General features: G+C 39.0%; 1 protein-coding gene across 3 annotated transcripts in view; it reads left to right on the top strand.

Moving 5' to 3' along the window:
* Positions 1-21,538, top strand: part of FRMPD4 (FERM and PDZ domain containing 4) — a 587,249-nt gene that overhangs the window by 191,787 nt on the left and 373,924 nt on the right. Inside the window, exon 1 of one of the 3 annotated variants that reach the window (XM_082245220.1) lies at positions 17,802-18,530. The exons of the other annotated variants lie outside the window; for them this stretch is intronic. The gene's annotated coding sequence lies outside the window, so the exon portion shown is untranslated. Of the gene's footprint in view, positions 1-17,801; positions 18,531-21,538 lie in introns of those variants that run through there. 3 annotated transcript variants of the gene reach the window in all.

Genomic DNA, 21,538 nt, shown 5'->3' with positions numbered 1-21,538 from the left:
CTGTCTACCAGCTGAAGCTCAACAGAAGATGAGTGTTGCAACAGGACAATGACCCAAAGCATAGAAGTAAATCAACATCAGAATAGCTTAAACAGAAGAAAATACGCCTTCTGAAGTGGCCCAGTCAGAGTCCTGACCTCAACCCGATTGAGATGCTGTGGCATGACCTCAAAAAAGAGATTCACACCTGACATCCCAAAAATATATGTCTGAACTGAAACAGTTCTGTAAAGAGGGATGGTCAAGAATTACTCCTGACCATTGTGCACGTCTGATCTGCAACTACAGGAAACGTTTGGTTGAAGTTATTGCTGCCAAAGGAGGTTCAACAAAGTTATTAAATAAAAGGGTTCACATACTTTTTCCACCTGCACTGTGAATCTTTACATGGTGTGTTCAATATTAACATGGCAACATTTCATTCTTTGTGTGTTATTAGTTTAAGCATACTGTGATTGTCTATTGTTGTGACTTAGATGACGATGATCAGATCACATTTTATGACCAATTTGTGCAGAAATCCATATCATTCCAAAGGGTTCACATACTTTTTCTTGCAGCTGTATTTACTTATACTTATATCTGAATTCTAAGCTGCTTATATTTTGCCTTACCTGGTTCTTTCTTTCCCCCTGATCGAATGATAATGAAATTTTTAAACAAAATGTTTCTCTTTTCATTGCTTTCTCATATCATCACTTCCTGCAGATTATGGCTGGAGGGAGGGGCCAGCAGGTTTCTGTACATTGTTTCTTTAAAAAAATCACAGCGCATTGCCTATACTCCTCTCAAAAGCCCTCAACTCGTATTGTAAACAGTGGGCTGGCTTGGGAGGAGTTATGCAAAAATGCTTTTATGGGTAGAGGAGGGTGGGGAGAAAAAGGTAGATGATATTGGACATCATCCAGCCAGGTCTGATTTGCTGCAGCTTCTTAAACTATAAGCAGCTCAGTGTGTGCAGAGAAATTTCAATACAAAGCCTGTACAACTGTGTAAGTTTAAAGGTAAGACTGGAGTTCAGCTCTAAAAAGCAGTAGATAATCTTTAGCACATGCTCTCAATGACTTAAATACCTCGGGCACTGGAGCAAGTCATCCTCAAAGTTCAGCAGAAACACCGAAGTCCTTTTCTTGGGTTGGCCATATATCAGTCATTTTCTTTCATTTGACCCACTGGTTGAACGAAAGAAAATTACTCAATTCCCCCACACACACACTTGATGCAGATGGGGGAACCCCTCCCAATAAGCTATTGCGTTCTCACAGAGAGGAGCTTTCCCTACCGTCAGTATACACTCATCAGCTATAGCTGACGGAGCTAATCGAGAGAACCTTTTCCAACAGGTTGGTTGTACACAAGTCGATTGATAGATTAGTTGCGTACAACCAGCCTTCCTATGCATGGGTAGAAATGTGTCTGGTTCCTGCTGAACCAGCTCGATCCATGTATGGCTGTCTTTAATGGTCAGCTCACCACCCTGTTCTGTGTTGACAATATAGCTAAGAGGACCAGTAGACTGCTGAGTCTTTATTGGAAAGGGAGAGCAGAGGGAGATGAGGTGCTGAGGAGAGAACAACTCCAATGACATTAGTGCTTCTGCTGTGAATTTTGAGCATGAGTGGCTCCAAAATGCACTCCTGTAAAGAATATGTCACCCCAACATTTTATATTCCTGATATGCGCCTTTTTTACATGTACTTGTGTTAAAACGTATCCTGTCCTCTTTGTATGGCTTCCTTTGTGTGAAATGCCTGGAGTTCCTGCAAGTTCCTCTGCTTTCCTATTTCAAACTGACCACGCTAGGCATGAGAGCACATCCATACAAGTGTGGTCAGTTTTCTGGCTGTGCTGGGAGAACAGCCTGCCTGTTCTCCAATGATCACACCTCTTCTGACATGTCCCCCCATTCACAGAGAAGATCAGTGGACTGCTGTTTCTCCAACAAAGTTCTCCAACCAAGTTCTCTAAGCCACTTATGCATCTGGGAACAGAGATTATGTGATCACTCTTAAAAAAAAAGATACTTTATAGTATTTTTTATATAAACTCTATACACACAAATGTTTTGCCTTTCATTTCTATTTTAGACTAAATGAGTTAAGGGTAAGGGTTCACATATACATTAATTTATTTATTGTTAAGAATATACAAATATTAAAATATCTTTAGCTGAACACAAATTTCTTTAACCACTTAAGTCCCGGAAGATTTTACCCCCTTCCTGACTAGGCCCTATTTTGCGATTCGGCACTGCGTGACTTTAACGGACAATCGCGACACTGTACCTAAATGAATTTGACGCCCTTTTTTTTTCCCCACAAACAGAGCTTTCTTTTGGTGGTATTTGGATGTGCAATTTTTTGATCATGCGCTATAAACAAAAAAAGAGCGTACATTTTGAAAAAAATAACAATATTTTTCCAATTTTTTTTATATGAAATTCCCCAAAAAAATGTAAAAATCAAATTTTTTTAACATTTTTGCCCAATTTGTTTTCTGCTACATATGTTTGGTAAAAAAAATCGCAATAAGCATATTTTGATTGGTTTGCGCAAAAGTTATTGCATTTACTAACTAAGGGAAAGATTTCTGTAATTTTTGGTGTTTTTGCGATCTGCGTTTTTTTTTTTGCGGGACTGCGACATTGCGGCGGACAGATCGGACCCTTGACTGACATTTTTGACACTTTTGGGGGTACCAGTGACATTACTACAGTAATCAGTGCTATACATATGCACTGTTACTGTAAAAATGACACTGGCAGGGAAGGGGTTAACTTTATCTGAGAAGGAGGGGTTAAGTGTGTCCCTAGGGGCGTGCTTCTTACTGTGCAGGGATGTGGCTGGTGTGTAACAGTGGAGATATACGATCCTACATAGCAGGACCGTTAGATCTCTGCTGTTACACAAGGGAGAGTGACAGGCGGCTTTGTTTACACTAGCCGCCTGCCTTTCTCCCTCTGTAACTGAGGATCGCGAGCGACCGGCGGACATCGGGTCCGCCGGTCACTCGCGCGGGGGGGTCCGTGAACGAGCGGGGACGGGAGCGCGCCTCCGGCGGTGCGCGCTCGCCCCCTATTGGCTCACAGGCTAGTGACATACCGGTGCGTCACTTTGCCTGCACGGGGCTGACCGCCGCAGTATATATACTTGCGGTGGATGGCAAGTGGTTAAGGATTTTTAAAGCAAGCCTTTCCTGAGGCCAACATAAAGGATGCCATTTATGACTACCTTTTGGCTATCACCTTCTGGCTAGCTGCCTGGCTATTACTCTGACCCTTGACTTTCTGAGATAATCAGTCAAAAGAGGTACAAAGATAACTTTCTAAGTAAAGTTAGAACACATGCATACACATACTTGTGCTGAGTCCATTGTGCTGAGTCCATTATGCTGAGTCCATGGTTCAAACTGTTGGGGGAATATTGGCTGGACAACAGCTAACTAACTAGCATTTGTAGAATTAGAACCTTTGTTAGTCTCTCAGTTTTCCTTTAAGGCTCATTCACACCAGCAGTATTGTGATGTAGAGAGGTGCATAACGAAAAAAAAAAATATTTTTTAATTTTAAATTGAGTTAGAATGATTAATTTTTGGAATTTGTTTTGTATATCGTGGTTAGTATTGTATATTTGTTGTTCCAAATCAATTCGCATTCTCAGAAGTTATTTCAGAAGATTCGGATTCAATGGTTATGTCACTATGTTATTTTAGATGCTACAAAAACTAAGGTTCGGTTCACACTGATGGGACTACAAAGTCGTGTGACTTCCAGTGTGACTTTGCATAGCGACTTGCTTGCGACTTTGATGTTTCTCGATTTTGGCTTTAGCTAATCATAACTATACGAAGTGTGACACATATTATTGAACTTACAAAACCCTCTGAAGTTGCAAAAAATGAATACAAATGAATTTGTTGTTTTCGTTATAATTTCTTTCAGATTTGTTGAAATTTGTTACTACAGTAAACCCCCGCTCCATCGCAGTTCCGTTTTTGCGGTCCCGGTATATTGCGTTTTTTTTGTAATGTTATTTTACTATATAAATCATTAAAAATGAAATATTTTTGTGTTTTCCATAGCTCTTGCTATGTCTCTCAGTATCTTTTATGTGTTTAAATGAGTTTCTATTGTTTTAAAAGTGTGTTTAAAGACCTTAAAATGCTTTTACACGTACAGTAACAGTAAAAAAACCATGCCTACAATGCATTTTAATAGGGTTTTTCTATTTCGTGGATTTTCACTTTTCGCGGCTGGGTCCGGAACGTAACCACCGCAATGGAGGGGGGTTTACTGTATTCTGATTTGGAGATTAAGATACATCAGAATCTCAGAATAACAAAAATTTGGTCCGAATTTTTGATTCCTAATAGACAAGCAGATAAGCGGAGCTTACCCTTTTGGGTGGAGTTCCCCTTTAAGAATGATTATAATACTATCACAACATTTTTGCTACAATTGTCAACTCAGGAATATATTCCTAATTAAATTGGTACTGTTATCTTTCAAACTTAACATCGTAGTTACTGTAAAATGTTCTAAAATAAAAAAACATTGGCAGAATTTCCATAAGTCATTCTTTATCTATGTAATATATAACTTTACAAACATTTTCTGTGCAATGATGGAGCACCTTGCAAGTCAGCTTGTTATGGGCTGATAGAAGGAGATTGCTTTTTTGTCAGAGTTTCACATAATAAATTAGTTAAACTTAAAATGATACACTGCACACTTTACTAGACTTTTTGACATGTGACAAATAGAAGACTTTGTAGTTTGATGAATTGTGCTCATGCTGTGAAGGGAGATTTTCTGCTGAGGTTTAAAAAAGTGTACCGGAGTAATCCCGGTATATATACTCTCACTAAGCAGTCTTATATTCAGCCCTAGTGACCTGTTTTAAGTTCTTATAGTCACACCACCAATCAATATACAGTATTAGATGGCTGACTGTTTAATCTACATGGTGGACTGGTAAACATTAGTCAATGATAGCAATCTGAGAGTACATAGCAACATTTAAGGTTAAATCAGGACCATTCAAGTTACCAGCAGGACTCCTGGTGGACCCTGCTTTTCTAATATTTGATAATAAACACTTTTATAGATTATGTCTAGTTTATCTAATATTTGCTTATAGTATAATAAATCAATACTAAAAAACAAACAGAAAAGGAAGGTACGCACACCTAGTGCATTGCCAAACGACATTTATGGGAAAAACATGGGTACTCACAAAGTGCAACTGGCAATTAGCCATAGAACCACACAATGCTAAGCAGTACGGATGCACATGTGCTGCTGTTCATATCAAGGAGTGTGGAGCTGATGCATTTCGGGGGTGCACCCCCTTTCTCAGAGCTAGCCTAAATGCCAGTTGCACTTTGTGAGTACCCATTTTTAGCCTTTAATATACAAATAAATATTGTTTGGTAATGCACTAGGTGCGTGCGCCTTCCTTTTTTGTGTGTTTTTTAGTACCAATTCGGTTACCCCATCTGAAGAGGGCTGCATCTGCCCAATCTTGAAATTGTCATTGTCCTAAATCAATGTATAAATTAGCTTGTGTATTTTGATTAAATTTGTTGCATAATATTTATTATAAAAGATCTTATAGTATATCTTCAAAGACTTTATTTATGTATATTTATTTATTTTCATTCATTCATTCTTTTATTTATTTATTGGTGGACCTTCCATACCTCTGTTTGACCCTATACGATGGGAAAACTAAGAAATCCATGTGTACTACTCATACTACATCTAATAGATAGCATTTTTATAACAAATTATTTTGATTATCTATGGGTCTTGCTCTTACATATGTCTATCTTTGAAGTAGTTAATATGACTAAATATTATTTTTGTAATGTACACAAAATATATAACAGTGGAAAATGTTGAAGAATATACCTAAAAGCAAATATAAAGAAACGAAATATATAATGTAATGCCACCACATAACACATTAAATATGTGCAAAAATTCTGCTACACAAACAAGTGCTCTTCAAAAAACTTGATGTGCTTGGTTTCCGTGGCTGTCCTCTCTGTTGGTTCGAATCTTACCTATCTCACCCACCTTCAGTGTCACTTACATCTCTGCTTCCTCCTCTCCTATTCCTCCTACCATTGGGATCCCCCAAGGCTCTGTCCTTGGACTACCCTATTTTTGATTTACATGTCTTCCCTGGGTCAGCTGATCCACTACCATTTCTATGCTGATGATACCCAAATCTATCTCTCTATCTCTCAGCTCACCCCATTAGTTTCCTCACACATCACTGAATTACTAACAGACATATGAGCCTGGATGTCACACCACTTCCTCAAACTGCATTTATCTAGAATTAAGCTCATAATATTTCCTCCCCATGTGCCCCTTCCCTTGACTTCTCTGTCAGATAAATGGCACAACTATCAGTCCATTCCCACATGCCAGGGCGCTATGCATAACCCTGGACTCTGAACTGTCCTTTCAGGCCCACATCCTATCCCTATCCAAATCATGCCACCTTAACCTCCGTAACATCTCTGAAATATGCCCCTTTTTAACCGATGACACCACCTAGCTTCTAATTCACTCCCTGTTTATCTCTCGCCTCGACTACAGCAACTCCCTCCTCATTGGATTACCCTTACATAGGCTACCCCCCTTTTAGCTCATCATGAATGCTGCATAAAATCTCATCCACCTTACCAACCATTTAGTTTCGTCCACTCTCTGCCAATCTCTCCACTGGCTTCCACTCACCCAACTAAAAAAATTCAAAGTACTAACAATAATTTACAAAGCCATCCACAACTCTGCCCCCTACATCACTAGCCTGATCTCAAAATATCAACCAAGCCGCTCTTTTTGGTCCTCCCATGACCTCCTGCTCTATAGCCCCCTTGTCACCTCCTCCCATGATTGCATCTAGGATTTTTGCAGATCTTCTCCTATTCTTTGGAACTCCCTACCCCAATCTGTCCAACTGTCTCCTAGTCAATCCATCTTTAGAGAATTCCTGAAAACCCTTCTCTTTAAAGAAGCCTATCCTGTTTCTAACTAATACAATATTTTACTTTCTCATCCCCCACAGCTATTACTTTTTGTATCAATTGACCTTCTCTCTTAGATTGTAAGCTTTAACGAGCAGGGCCCTCTGAATCTTCTTGTACCAAATGGTATTGTAACTGTAATGTTTGCCTTCATTTTGTAAAGTGCTGTGTAAACTGGCGCTATGTAAATCCTGAAAAATAATAATAATAATAATAATAAAAAAAGCTAAACCGATAATGTGAGCAACCATCTTATGGTTGCTCCATTGCACAAATGTTTCATCTCTCATAGAAGATGTATAGGGATGAAGGACTAATGATTTTAGAAAATTGTATTTTTATGTGAGATATCACAGATTTTTGGACATTGTGTGACTGAATGACCATAAGGTTGTTGCTTCCTTTCATGTATATCAACTGACAGTAATTCTTTTTTAATCTGTCACAGCCAACAGACCAACTCTGAAATGGCACACAGAGAAATTCCAGTTATATCAGTGGGGCATTATATGTGCTAGTAAGCTATCATGAATATGACAGCTTTTGGAACAGTGCTCATGGTTGCTAGAATACTGGTAGCCACCAACTTCCTAACAATTGATGACCCATCATTACTCTCATCAGATGCCCTCTGGGAGATTCACTGGCCCACGGTTAAAATCTAACCAAAGGAGCAAGAAATGTTTGCAGACATCATTATGCAAATATGACAATGTCTCCCTTGGGTAAAGACAGGAATCTCTCAGGCAATAACTGAATGAAGACAGGAATGCGTCATTTGTTGCTACAATGCTGTTGCACAGCTGACAGCATCCCAGCAACCAATGATGCTGTGCCACTAGGGTTCAACAAATGCTGTGGATAAGAGTGTCCATGCTATGAACACTTTAACCTCAGTGTTACCCCAACATGCCTCTGATAAGTTCATGTACCTGACTCCAAGAGCTACATTAATTTGTAGCAAGCACAGACATTTCTCGTGGTATAAGAGAATTCTAGAATAAGGGAATAATAACCGCGCTAAAGGAACAGATAAATTAGAACAGCAGCAACTTCAAGTGTGACCACACCCTAATAAATATTATACATATAAGTCGCGCTAAATATTAGATGGAGATGTGAAGTCCATAAAAGTCCAAAACAATATTATTGATAAATTCCAGGACCAAACTCCCTTAAGGGTATGTGCTTACCAGATGAAGGTAAGGAAAAGGCAGTCTCGCTGCGTGGAAACTTGTCACCTTGACAGTAGATCCAAGCTTCTATGATCGATCAACTCAGTGGACATGGGATAAAGACCAGGAATGGGTGAGCAATGGAGGTTGCCGCCGGCCGGACGGCTCCGCTCGTCCGCACTCGTGGGTCGCAGTCAGATGACGTCAGTACGCCGTTGCCCTGACGACGTTTCGTCACAGATGACATTATCAAAGGTGCGGACGGCGTACTGACGCCATCTATTTATAAGAAGAGAGGACTGGATGCCCGGAAGTGGGTGAAGACCGTTCCGCCATCATTGAAGAGGTAATCAGAACTATTACGATCATACATCCACCATCGGGCAAACAATTTAAACTAAGCTGTTCTACGCAGCACAAATAACACCCAAAGGGTTGTCAACCCGTGCAAACAATACATTGGTGCAATACATATATAATAAACAATAATGTCAATCCCATAGAGAGGGCTGGCTGCAACGCCATCTAGTGGATATTTGATATATTAAATATGAAAGGTCCATATATATGATCTTATTCACATAGACCCCATCAAGACAACAACAATATTAACCTATTGAATATAATCAAAGGTTGCTGATATATGAAATAAAGTTAATCCTGACAAACCGCTCTCAATCATTGTGTATATTGGGTCAAGAACCGAAACCAACTCAAAAAATTTTGGCCCCACCCTACATCAATAAATGTCACATATACCAGTTATATATTGGTGTTGTCCTGTTACAATCTCAAATGAAATTTAAATGATATACATATTTAAAATTTGTAAAATTATAATAAAAACAATATTTGGTCAAGTGAACTTAATCCAAAATGTACAGGTGATATCATACATCTCCATCAGATGATGAAAATATATTAATAACAATGGAAATAAGGGCTTATATGACTGAATAACCGGATCAAACTAAGCATTATTTATGAACGCATTCACTTCTATATCCACATTCAGTCCAAACGGTACATAAGTTTTGACTCGGTGAATCCAGGTCATCTCTAATTTAGAGATGCCTCTAACTAGGGGTTCACCTCTCCAGTGTGGTGTGAATTTATCTATCCCTAAAAATAAAGTATTAGTGGGATTTTTACCATGAACAAGAGCGTAGTGTTTGGACACTGAGTGTTTAGGAAATCCCTTAAGGATATTGGATATGTGTTCATTGAGTCTCACTTGTAGCGGTCGTTTAGTTCGGGTTACAATACATAGGCCGAACTAAACGACCGCTACAAGTGAGACTCAATGAACACATATCCAATATCCTTAAGGGATTTCCTAAACACTCAGTGTCCAAACACTACGCTCTTGTTCATGGTAAAAATCCCGCTAATACTTTATTTTTAGGGATAGATAAATTCACACCACACTGGAGAGGTGAACCCCTAGTTAGAGGCATCTCTAAATTAGAGATGACCTGGATTCACCGAGTCAAAACTTATGTACCGTTTGGACTGAATGTGGATATAGAAGTGAATGCGTTCATAAATAATGCTTAGTTTGATCCGGTTATTCAGTCATATAAGCCCTTATTTCCATTGTTATTAATATATTTTCATCATCTGATGGAGATGTATGATATCACCTGTACATTTTGGATTAAGTTCACTTGACCAAATATTGTTTTTATTATAATTTTACAAATTTTAAATATGTATATCATTTAAATTTCATTTGAGATTGTAACAGGACAACACCAATATATAACTGGTATATGTGACATTTATTGATGTAGGGTGGGGCCAAAATTTTTTGAGTTGGTTTCGGTTCTTGACCCAATATACACAATGATTGAGAGCGGTTTGTCAGGATTAACTTTATTTCATATATCAGCAACCTTTGATTATATTCAATAGGTTAATATTGTTGTTGTCTTGATGGGGTCTATGTGAATAAGATCATATATATGGACCTTTCATATTTAATATATCAAATATCCACTAGATGGCGTTGCAGCCAGCCCTCTCTATGGGATTGACATTATTGTTTATTATATATGTATTGCACCAATGTATTGTTTGCACGGGTTGACAACCCTTTGGGTGTTATTTGTGCTGCGTAGAACAGCTTAGTTTAAATTGTTTGCCCGATGGTGGATGTATGATCGTAATAGTTCTGATTACCTCTTCAATGATGGCGGAACGGTCTTCACCCACTTCCGGGCATCCAGTCCTCTCTTCTTATAAATAGATGGCGTCAGTACGCCGTCCGCACCTTTGATAATGTCATCTGTGACGAAACGTCGTCAGGGCAACGGCGTACTGACGTCATCTGACTGCGACCCACGAGTGCGGACGAGCGGAGCCGTCCGGCCGGCGGCAACCTCCATTGCTCACCCATTCCTGGTCTTTATCCCATGTCCACTGAGTTGATCGATCATAGAAGCTTGGATCTACTGTCAAGGTGACAAGTTTCCACGCAGCGAGACTGCCTTTTCCTTACCTTCATCTGGTAAGCACATACCCTTAAGGGAGTTTGGTCCTGGAATTTATCAATAATATTGTTTTGGACTTTTATGGACTTCACATCTCCATCTAATATTTAGCGCGACTTATATGTATAAGAGAATTCTAAAAAGTGTTATAGACAGTATATGTATATTTCAAATGTGTTTACAGGTCCACTGTGAACATAGTACATTCTAAAAAGATCTGCAATATGATATTGCAATGTTTCCTTTTATTTATTACTGAGCATTAGATAATATATTTTATTATTCAGTTCTGATTTACTGAAGTGTGAAGTAAAGTACAGTGAAATGAAATTGTGTTCACTTCAAAAATCTAATCAGGTGCAGGGGCAAGTTTCTGTTTTATAAATTCCCATCTTCACAATTACTAGTTTGAAGTCAACACAACTTTAATTTATTTCACCTCACTTGATACTTTAAAAAAAAAAAAAAACATACCTTGTATCTTATAAGCCATACCCATGTTGTCTATAAATGAAAACCTATCAGTTATATATATCAACACAATTGGTCTGATTTATGAAAAGATTTGAAATGACTCATTCAATAAAATGTGTGAAAATTCACTTTGATTATTAATCATGTGCAGATTTTAAGTAAACATGGATTTTCTTTTCACATGATTGGATAATTGAAGTGAATGTTCACACATTTTATTGTGTGGACATTCTCACACCCTTTAGTAAATCAACCTCTTTATGCCTGCTATATGATCCTCAGAGTTAATTCTAGACTCCTATTCATAAAGTATATTTGTTTTTGCTACCCTATCAGCTGTACCTTCAGAGTGAGTTATTACACCTGCGCAGGACGCATAAATGGTACAAGCAAAAAGATGAATGGTCCAGTGATTACAGCTATGCAATGTTTTCCGTTTAAAAGTGATATGTGGTGTCACTTCTCTCTAAAGAAAACCATAAAAGCTCAGATTTACTAAGTCAGTCTTTTTTCGCTCTATGTGAATTGAATATGTGTTCTCATCACCTTAGCATGTGTAATGGAAATGTAAAAAAAAAAACATAATAGCTCCTCTTACTTAGAACCACACAGGTTAATTTAACCTATATTAAACCAGCTCAAATGATTTGAATTATAAACTCTCCTTTGCAAGGTGCCCATTATATACATTGCATATGCACATTGGCATTGTGCTCTTTTGTCATAGCCTTAAATTACATAAAGATATTGCCTGGTGATCCCATAAAAATTAACTTTTTTCCTCTGCCAGGCCAATGGTGCTATTCAGCCTCTAGTCAAACAGCTGATCTCCCTAGTGTTGTCGGTACCTGAAAGATGTGCTCCAATGTGCATGCACTTTAACTCTACTGTGCTCTAACACCCCCATCTACTCTAGTGTGTATGTGTCACCACTGCTCAGCCTTCACCAGAGCACATGGGCTATAAGTCTACTGAGCTCTGGCACCACTGTCTTATCTACTGCACATATGCTGACATTCTTTACCCCTCACATTTTTGTAAATATTTTATTATAACTTTTCATGTGAAAACACTAAAGAAATGACTTTGCTACAATGTAGTATTGAGTGTACAGCCTGTATAACGGTGTAAATTTGCTATCCCCTCAAAATAACTCAACACACATCCATTAATGTCCAAAGCACTGGCAACAAACGTGAGTAAACCCCTAAGGGAAAATGTCCAAATTGGGCCCAATTAGCCATTTTCCCTCCCCGGTGTCATGTGACTCATTCATGTTACAAGGTCTCAGGTTTGAATGGGGAGCAAGTGTGTTAAATTTGGTGTTATCGCTCTCACTCTCTTATACTGGTCACTGGAAGTTCAACATGGCACCTCATGGTAAAAAACTCTCTAGGATCTAAAAAAAATTAATTGTTGCTCTACATAATGATGGCCTGGGCTATAAGAAGATTGCCAAGACCTGAAAACTGAGCTGCAGCATGGTGGCCAAGACCATACAGGGGTTTAACAAGGTTGGTTCCACTCAGAACAGGCCTCGCCATGGTCGACCAAAGAAGTTGAATGCAGGTGCTCAGCGTCATAGCCAGAGGTTGTCTTTTGGAAATAGACGTACGAGTGCTGACAGCATTGCTTCAGAGGTTGAAAGGGGTAGGGAGGTCAGGCTGTCAGTGCTAAGACCATACACTGCACACTGCATCAAATTGGTCAGCATGGCTGTCGTCCCAGAAGAAAGCCTCTTCTAAAGATGATGCACAAGAAAAGCCCCCCAAAAATATGCTGAAGACAAGCAGACTAAGGATACGGATTACTGGAACCATGTCCTGTGGTCTGATGAGACCAAGATAGGCTTATTTGGTTCAGATGGTGTCAAGCATGTGTGGCGGCAACCAGGTGAGGGGTACAAAGACAAGTGTGTCTTGCCTACAGTCAAGCATGGTGGGAGTGTCATGGTCTGGGGCTGCATGAATGCTGCCGGCACTGAGGAGCTACAGTTCATTGAGGGAACCATGAATGCCAACATGCACTGTTACATACTGAAGCAGAGCATGATCCCCTCCCTTCGGAGACTGGGCCACAGGGCAGTATTCCAACATAATAACGACCTCAAACACACCTCCAAGATGACCACTGCCTTGCTAAAGAAGCTGAGGGTAAAGGTGATGGACTGGTCAACAATGTCTCCAGACCTAAAACCTATTGAGCATATGTGGGGGCATCCTCAAATGGAAGGTGGAGGAGCGCAAAGCTCTGATGTTGTCATGGAGGAGTGAAAGAGGACTTCAGTGGCAACCTGTGAAGCTCTGGTGAACTCCATGCCCAAAAGGGTTAAGGAAGCGCTGGAAAATAATGATGGCCACACAAAACATTGACACTTTGGGCCCAAATTGGACATTTTGACTTAGCGGTGTACTCACTTCTGTTGCCAGCAGTTTAGACTTTAATGGCTGTGTGTTGAGCTATTTTGAGGGGACAGCAAATTTACACTGTTATACAAGCTGTACACTCACTACATTACTTGTAGCAAAATGTCATTTCTGCTGTCTCTAGGCCCCTGTGTGCTCCCCTGGTCCCCCCCACTGTGTTCCCTCCCCTCTCCTCTCCTGCTGGCTGCTGTAGGGGATGTGTCCCAATAGAGAACCAGGAAGGGGTCAGTAAATATGTACTTTACCAGCTCCTTCCTTTTCTGAATGGACAGAGTCATAGTCAGTGACATTGTAAAAAAATAAAGTAAAATGATGAAAAATAATACAATTAAAACACCAAAAAATAAAAACTACTGACGCCAGTGGGGGAACTTCCAGGATCGCAAAGGTCACACTTGCAACCGGGCCCTGACGTTCCACCACCGTGGGGAGGCCCCAAGATAGCAGGAAGGGGGCCCACTGCAGAACTTGTGAAAGGGTCCCGCTGCAGGGCCGTAATAAAGGGCCCCACAATGACAGTAAAGGGCCCCAGGATCGGTGGGAAGAGCCCCGGGCTTGAAGGGAAGGGACCCGGCCAGAGGTCTGAGGGGCCCGTCATGGTTTCTTGCACAGGGGCCCTGAAGGTTCTAGTTACACCTCTGCTGTATACAGTACATATATACACTATATTACCAAAAGTATTGGCACACCTGCCTTTACATGCACATGAAATTTAATGCATTCCCAGTCTTAGTCCGTAGGGCCCAATATTGAGTTAGCCCACCCTTTGCAGCTATAACAGCTGCAACTCTTCTGTGAAGGCTGTTCACAAGGTTTAGGAGCGTGTCTATGGGAATGTTTGACCATTCTTCCAGAATCGCATTTGTGAGGTCAGACGCTGATGTGAACGAGAAGGCCTGGCTCACAGTCTTCACTCTAATTCATCCCAAATGTGTTCTATCGGGTTTAGGTCAGGACTATGTGCAGGCCAGTCAAGTTCCTCCACCCCAAACTTGCTCATCCATGTCTTTATGGACTTTGTTATGTGTACTGGTCCAAATCATTTGGTAGAGGGGGGATTATGGTGTGGGGTTGTTTTTCAGGGGTTGGGCTTGGCCCCTTAGTTCCAGTGAATTAATTCTTAAAGCATCAGCATACCAAGACATTTTGGACAATTCCATGCTCCCAACTTTGTGGGAACAGTTTGGGGATGGCTCCTTCCTATTCCAACATGACTGTGCACCATTGCACAAAGCAAGGTCCATAAAGACATGGATGAGCGAGTTTGGAATGGAGGAACTTGACTGGCCTGCGCAGAGTCCTGACCTCAACCCATTAGAACAAGAACACCTTTGGGCTGAATTACAGCAGAGATAGCCTTGTGGACAGCCTTCCCAGAAGAGTTGAAGCTGTTATAGCTGCAAAGGGTGGGCCAACTTGATATTGAACCCTACGGACTAACACTAGGATGCTTTAAAGTTCATGTAAAGGCATGCCTCCCAATACTTTTGATAATATAGTGTATATGTATATATATATTTTCAGTGTTTTTTTCCATTTGTCCACACAGATCTATTCCTTCTCTCTTCTTTTGACGCAGTTACTGCGGCGGATGGGAGGCGCTTCTCTCCTCTTTTATGACAAGTACAGTGAATGCTGGTGGGTGATGTAGCTGCACTATTCAATTTATCCCTTATTGTCAGCCTTCTGTATCACAGAGAGGAGCTGAAACCTTGAGACGACATGGCTGCAAGAAAAACACTAAAAAAGTATTAACACTGCAAGGGAACATTTATATTTTGATTTGTTAGTTAGCTTTTAAGATCACATTTATCACATAAACTGAATTGTGATGCTGTCCTCGTTAAATTATGTGTATATACAGTTTTTTCTTTTTTTAAAAGCTTTCACATATTTAATTAGTTGACTTTTTTCACCTTTATACAGTGTTATTTATTTGTGTTTCCTTGATGTCCCCTGCTTTCTGCTAGCGCCTAAGATGGAGATGGTAGAAAGCTTCTTTCCTCAGCTGGACATCCTTGCAAGTGATCACTCACAGTAACACTTAAAAATATCTGCTAGAACATAATGGGCTGAGATAACCTGTCTGTCAGACTGGACACAGGTTATAGCATTTAACAGGCCCGTTCAACTTTTTACCTTGTTTGTTCTTATGTTTTAAAGTGAAGGTTTGCTGGGACCCTGTAATCACTGTCAGTAATGTTCAGACACACTCGTGTTCTATCATTTATGAAAAATAAGGTGAAGGGTTACAAGACCCTTGTAACAACTGTAAATAGGATTCGGACTGACAGGGAGGCTGACTTCCCTCATTCATTTTCATTTTTGCAGAAAAAATAAGTAAATGTAAACTAAAAAGGTTAGATATACACAGTTGAGCTCTTCCCTTAAATTAAAGCATATCTAATACCAAAACCAAAATTGTAATGTATTGCAGCTTAACAATTCTTAAATGTGGTGTTTGCGTTAGTTCTCTTTTTTTCGTTTTTTTTTTGGCCTTCATTTTCGCTTGGTGATCCAGCCAGGAAGTCTGTTTTTTTTTCTACTTTTGTTTCTACTTTTTTTCTACTTCCCTTTGGTTTTAGCAATGCTGGAAACTTTTGCACTCCTGGGGAAATAGTGGGCTGAGATATGAGCTCTTTCACACTATCATAATCAAAGGTGCATTATTTATAGTGTTTGGTGAGCTCACTACCTTAAATTGCCTGGTACAAAATGCTCTTTTTGCCCTTGTTCAAATAGCTTTTGTAGTATGTCATTTACAAAGGAATCAGAGTGATCAGTGGGCATATATACTTGTTCTGCAGAATAGTTCTGGAAGTGGAAAAGGGCAGTGGAGTTTTCTTTTATGGCTCTTTTTTAGGATTACATTTTTTAGCTTAGTAACTATATACTGTATAATATATATATATATATATATATATATATATATATATATATAGAAAGAAAAGCAGGGACACAATCTCCAATGCCAAACGGTTTACTGAATAATTCTCTCCATACAAATGTGAAAAAAGCAGCAACTGTACAGTTTTGAGCATACCATGCTCTTCGCACAGCCTAAAGAAGAGCATGGTATGCTCGAAACTGTACAGTTGCTGCTTTTTTCACGTTTGTATGGAGGCCCTGCTTTTCTTTCTATTGAAATTGGTGGAAGATTGGGAGCCCACTGTCACACCTCCATTTGAAGTGACACAGGTAAAAGAGGAGTGACTCACCCTATTGTAGTATATATATATATATATATATATATACACATACATATAGTATATATCATAATTATAGTGTAACTTCAATTTGTTGAAATAGAAAAACAATCCCCTATTGTTGTGCTAAACCACTTGCAAGGGATTTTAACAAACTTTTTTGAAGATCCCTACCTTTTTTTTGCTGCGCAGAAATAGCTGTTTGTTTCACCGTGTTCTTTGAAAACTCTGAAAAGGAGTGACTGATTTATTATAATCAGCTGGGTGTTCTGATGAGAAAAAGTTGCAGTGTTGGCATCACTTTAGCAGTATTTAACCCTTGGGGAATATCTTACAAAAAAATATTTTCCTGTTGCAGGTGGTGCCAAAAATCTGACATGTATTTTAGTGCATAGTGAAAATCAGTGAGCAGAGAACAAGCAGAAATTTAAATTTCTGGGGGAGAAAGTGCTTACACTGTTTGTGTACAGAACATCTCTAGTTTGCTGTATTGCATTGAATTATAAAGAAAAAAACAGTGACTGCAGACTGAAAAGGAAAAGTAATTATTAAAAACATTAAATTACAATGTGACTTGTCTATCAATTATAAATGCTTTATATATTTTTTTTTCATTTGTTAATATTTTTTTCCCCAAAAGTGGAGTTACCCCTTAAGATAAGTGATACAAAAATACAGTTTCTACAAATTGTGAATATGCTTTATTACTGTAACTTCTAAATATAGATCATAAACATTTAAAGTCCTTTATTTTAATGTCTCAACTGTGCACATATCACCAAAATCCTTTAAAGTCTGCTTCTCTAATGATCTAGGACTGTTCATTGTAAAGAATGGGAAGCAGTAATTGGGAAGGTAATATCAGCCTGTGAAATTCAACAGCATGCCTGTAATGAGAGCTCATTGGGAATGCAGTCCTGGCTGTTTCAGCATTAAGCATTCTCCTCATGTTTCACATAAATGCATCCTGTCCTCATGAGAGGATGGGCAGTGCATTGCTCTTCCTCATTCAAAGTGAATGTTAAGCTAAAGGAAAATTCAGCTGATACAGAACAGACCGAAATGTTTTCAAGCTTTAAAAGGCAAATAGATTAAGTTGTCATTCTTTTTTTTTTGTTCCATAGCTTGTTCCAAGCTGAGGATTCAGAGTTAGGCATAGTTAGTTTTTTTTTTTTTCCCCCTGCTAGAATTATGGACTGCAGTATTGCGTGATCTACCTGATGGAGGCTAGGAGTATAACACCAAAACAGGATAACTCTCTAAACTGGAGCTTATTTTGTTGGATCAGCTACCGGCAGCTGCTACCTTCCACTTTTTAATGCAAAGCGTTGACTGAAGATCAGAACAAAGGTTTTGCTGAAATCAAATGCAACCAAATTTGAACTTTACCCGTTGAGTTTTTTTTTTTTTTTTTTTAAGCGATAGCCGCCTACCTTTTTGAAGTATTGTGTCTCATATGCTGCGAAGGCAGAAGCTTGGACTTTGTCACAGCCCAGAAAGCATTTGAATTTACTGTGAATGGGGAGATGCAGCATCAGCAGCAGTATCAGAGAGGGGAGACAGAGGAGAGCCTTGAATGTGAACTTGACATGTTTATCCACAATGCGTTCAAAGGGAGCTGCAGAGTTCAGAGCCAGCTACCCCTCTTTCTGTGAGCCGCAGACTAATCTTTACTCCCAGACTCCTGGGACAGGCACAGCAAACAGCCAGTGAAAGGTAAGCTTTACAATTATTCTGAGAGCTTTTCCATTTGTAGTCAGATAGTGTGACAATGCACATTTCTAGAAGGAACTATTTTTCATGTCTGACAGTCATGACATTTTCCCACAGTAATGCAATAGGTAAATAAACAACATTATTAGCTCATGGTGAAACATTGAAGGAACGCAAAGAATTCCTTTAGGCAAAATGTAAATTATAAAAATGTATCAATATATTGATTTTTTTTGTATTCTTGCTGCTTGGAATGTATCTGATGTTTTGAAGTGTTTAGGCAAAGTTGGCACTTGAACACCATCCTACATATCAAGCTCTCAGTGGCTGAATGTTTATAGGGATAATTGTGGAATGTTGGTTTCCTTTGATGGAAGTTGCAATATAAGCAGAAGACAAATGGCCCAGGGTCATAGATCTCTGAACATTGTGATAAATTATTTGGCATGGGAATTCAGTAGAGTAGGTGCTTATATAGGGCTGAGCTCTTTTTATTTCTAGAAGGATGTTTGCTTCTCGACATCCAAGTTAATGAGAGCATTTTATCAAAAATATACTGTTCTTATAGTACTAAACATGTTTTGGCAGAATTCTACCATTCAGCTTACTGAAATTATGTTATACAACAATATGTATGTAAGAGCCGTTTCCAATTAATGTGTTTTGTTATGTTTGATTGGTCTATACAGTTTGTCTATGTGCGTGACATGTCAAATGTATTAAAATGTTTTACCTATTATACAAAAGCATGTTAAACCATCTGCTGGTTATGTTCATTCAATTATCGAGCCAAATGAGTGAGCCTGATTAAAAGTGTATACGGAATATGAGAATGGCATAGAAATATGTGCTATTACATTGTACGTTTATGTAATTTTGTCTTGAAGTGAAATGTGCTGAATCATAAACCTTTAACATAAAATGTCAACTTCTAAATATGTCTAGCAGATGCTACATAGTAAATGATTTCATTTCTAAAATTCAGCCATTCTTAAGTATTTTGCGTTCTTCACTTGATGAGGCAAAGATAACTCATGCAGGAAGTTTTACATTAATTATGTTGTCCTAAATTGACGAAAGCTGAAATCTCTTTTCTTGTGTTCAGTAGCTGTATGTCATGTTTTTTGCACTGTATTTTTCAACAGTTTATGATATGTCTAGTAATGTAAAAAGTACAATAACTCACTAAAGCCATTGAGAAATAATCTTTATCTTGCTAAATTGCAACTGTTGCAATATCTGTTGAAAATATGGTTCGTTATAAGGTATTGCATGCAAAATGTATTCCATAATTTATTAAAGAAAGACCCATAGGCCTCTTTATTGGTTACAGTATGCCAACTCTATTATGTATAGCACATCATCAATCATCACTGTTCCTTATAGAGACAGTGATGCTAGAGAAGCTATGAGCAATGGTTTGCTTACATGCGTAACATATTTTAAAACGACATCCCAATATGTCTGTTTCATTACTACGTATTTACTTGTTTTCCTAAGATTTGCTTGTCAGTAAGAACTGATACCGTATATGCCGGCGTATAAGATGACTTTTTAACCTAAAAAACATCCCCCAAAAATCAGGGGGTCATCTTATACGTAGAGTATAAAATGTGAGGACTACTTTACATAGTTAGTTTGGGCCAAGCTGTCCACAAACGAACGTCCCTAATCTCTCAACCCAATGGATGTGCGGTAATACAGTATACCACGCTGAGCCAATCACAGTGAGCGACGTATTCTATTAATAAAGTCAAAGCCAGCTCTGATTGGCGGAGTCAGAGAGGCGGGCTGATGATGTTACAACCTCTGGCTCAGTCAATCCGAGCTGGCCTTGACTTTATTAATAGAATACATTGCTCACTGTGATTGGCTCAGCGCTGTATACTGTATGTAGCCGAAGCTACGGTACATACAGGATTACCACACATCCAGCGGGCTGACAGATTAGTGGATGTAAATGACTGAATAAGGGTAGTCTTATACAGCGAGTTTTAACTGGAAAATTAGGGGGTTGTCTTATTCACCCAGTCATCTTATATGGCGGCATATACAGTAAATGTTCTTAGACTTCTTTGTTTTATGTCACTTTATGTGATTCACAATAAATATGAGTGATGGATGTTATACAGTATTATGTTTGTGAGTCATGCTGAAGCAATCATTAGTAGCAATGACATATGCTATTTGACAAATTGTTTTGTGTTATTAACCACTTTTGTACGGCCATATGTCTTAAAATAGCAAAGTGGTGGATAGTTATTTACCCATTTACCAGAGGATAAAACACTGGCAGCCAGCCGCTTCAGCCATTAATGCCTGTGAACCAAGACATCCTCAGCTGGCCCAGTTCGCAAACACTGTCAACAGAGCAGATCTGAACCGCACTATACCTGGTCATAGAAAGACCAGTCACAGTGTACACAAATGTAAATAGTATTGCGTTTACATATATGTTCACATCACCTAATTTTACAGTGAAAGAGGGGAGGAAAAAGAATGTCATGAATTAATGAGTCATTCATTAGTGCCTGATCACCTCACAGAATATGTCAGCATCAACTGCAAATACAGGTTTATAACCCTTGCATCCCCCCTCCTCTCCTTCACATTTGATCAACATCCCCTCTCAACATCCCCTCTCTACTGTATGTTAATTCTTCACCTCCCTTATGCACATTTGCACATTAGCCCCTTCATCCCCTATCACTCACTGTATATGACTGGTACACCTCCTCCCTCTATGTATGACTGTGTATGACCTGCATGTGCTGTATCTAGTGCACCTTTACCTAGCTCCAAGTTTCAACCACCTCAATACCAGCATTTCAAAAAAAGTGGCAAAAAAATTGATCACCTTGTGGCCTTCACTTTCCAAAAATGTATAATGTTGGGGTGTTTACAGGTCCTAGCATTTTTATTAGAACAGAAAGTAAGGGATTTTTTTTTTTTTTTTTGGCCTTTTTTCCTTTATATAGTCAAGAATCTAAAACCCAGTGGTTACTAAATAG

This window comes from Pelophylax lessonae, assembly GCF_965119305.1.
Source record: "Pelophylax lessonae genome assembly, chromosome: 2".
In the NCBI taxonomy this organism is placed as follows: domain Eukaryota; kingdom Metazoa; phylum Chordata; class Amphibia; order Anura; family Ranidae; genus Pelophylax; species Pelophylax lessonae.
Note: the sequence above shows the minus strand (reverse complement) of the source record. Positions and strands in the feature narration are given on the sequence as shown.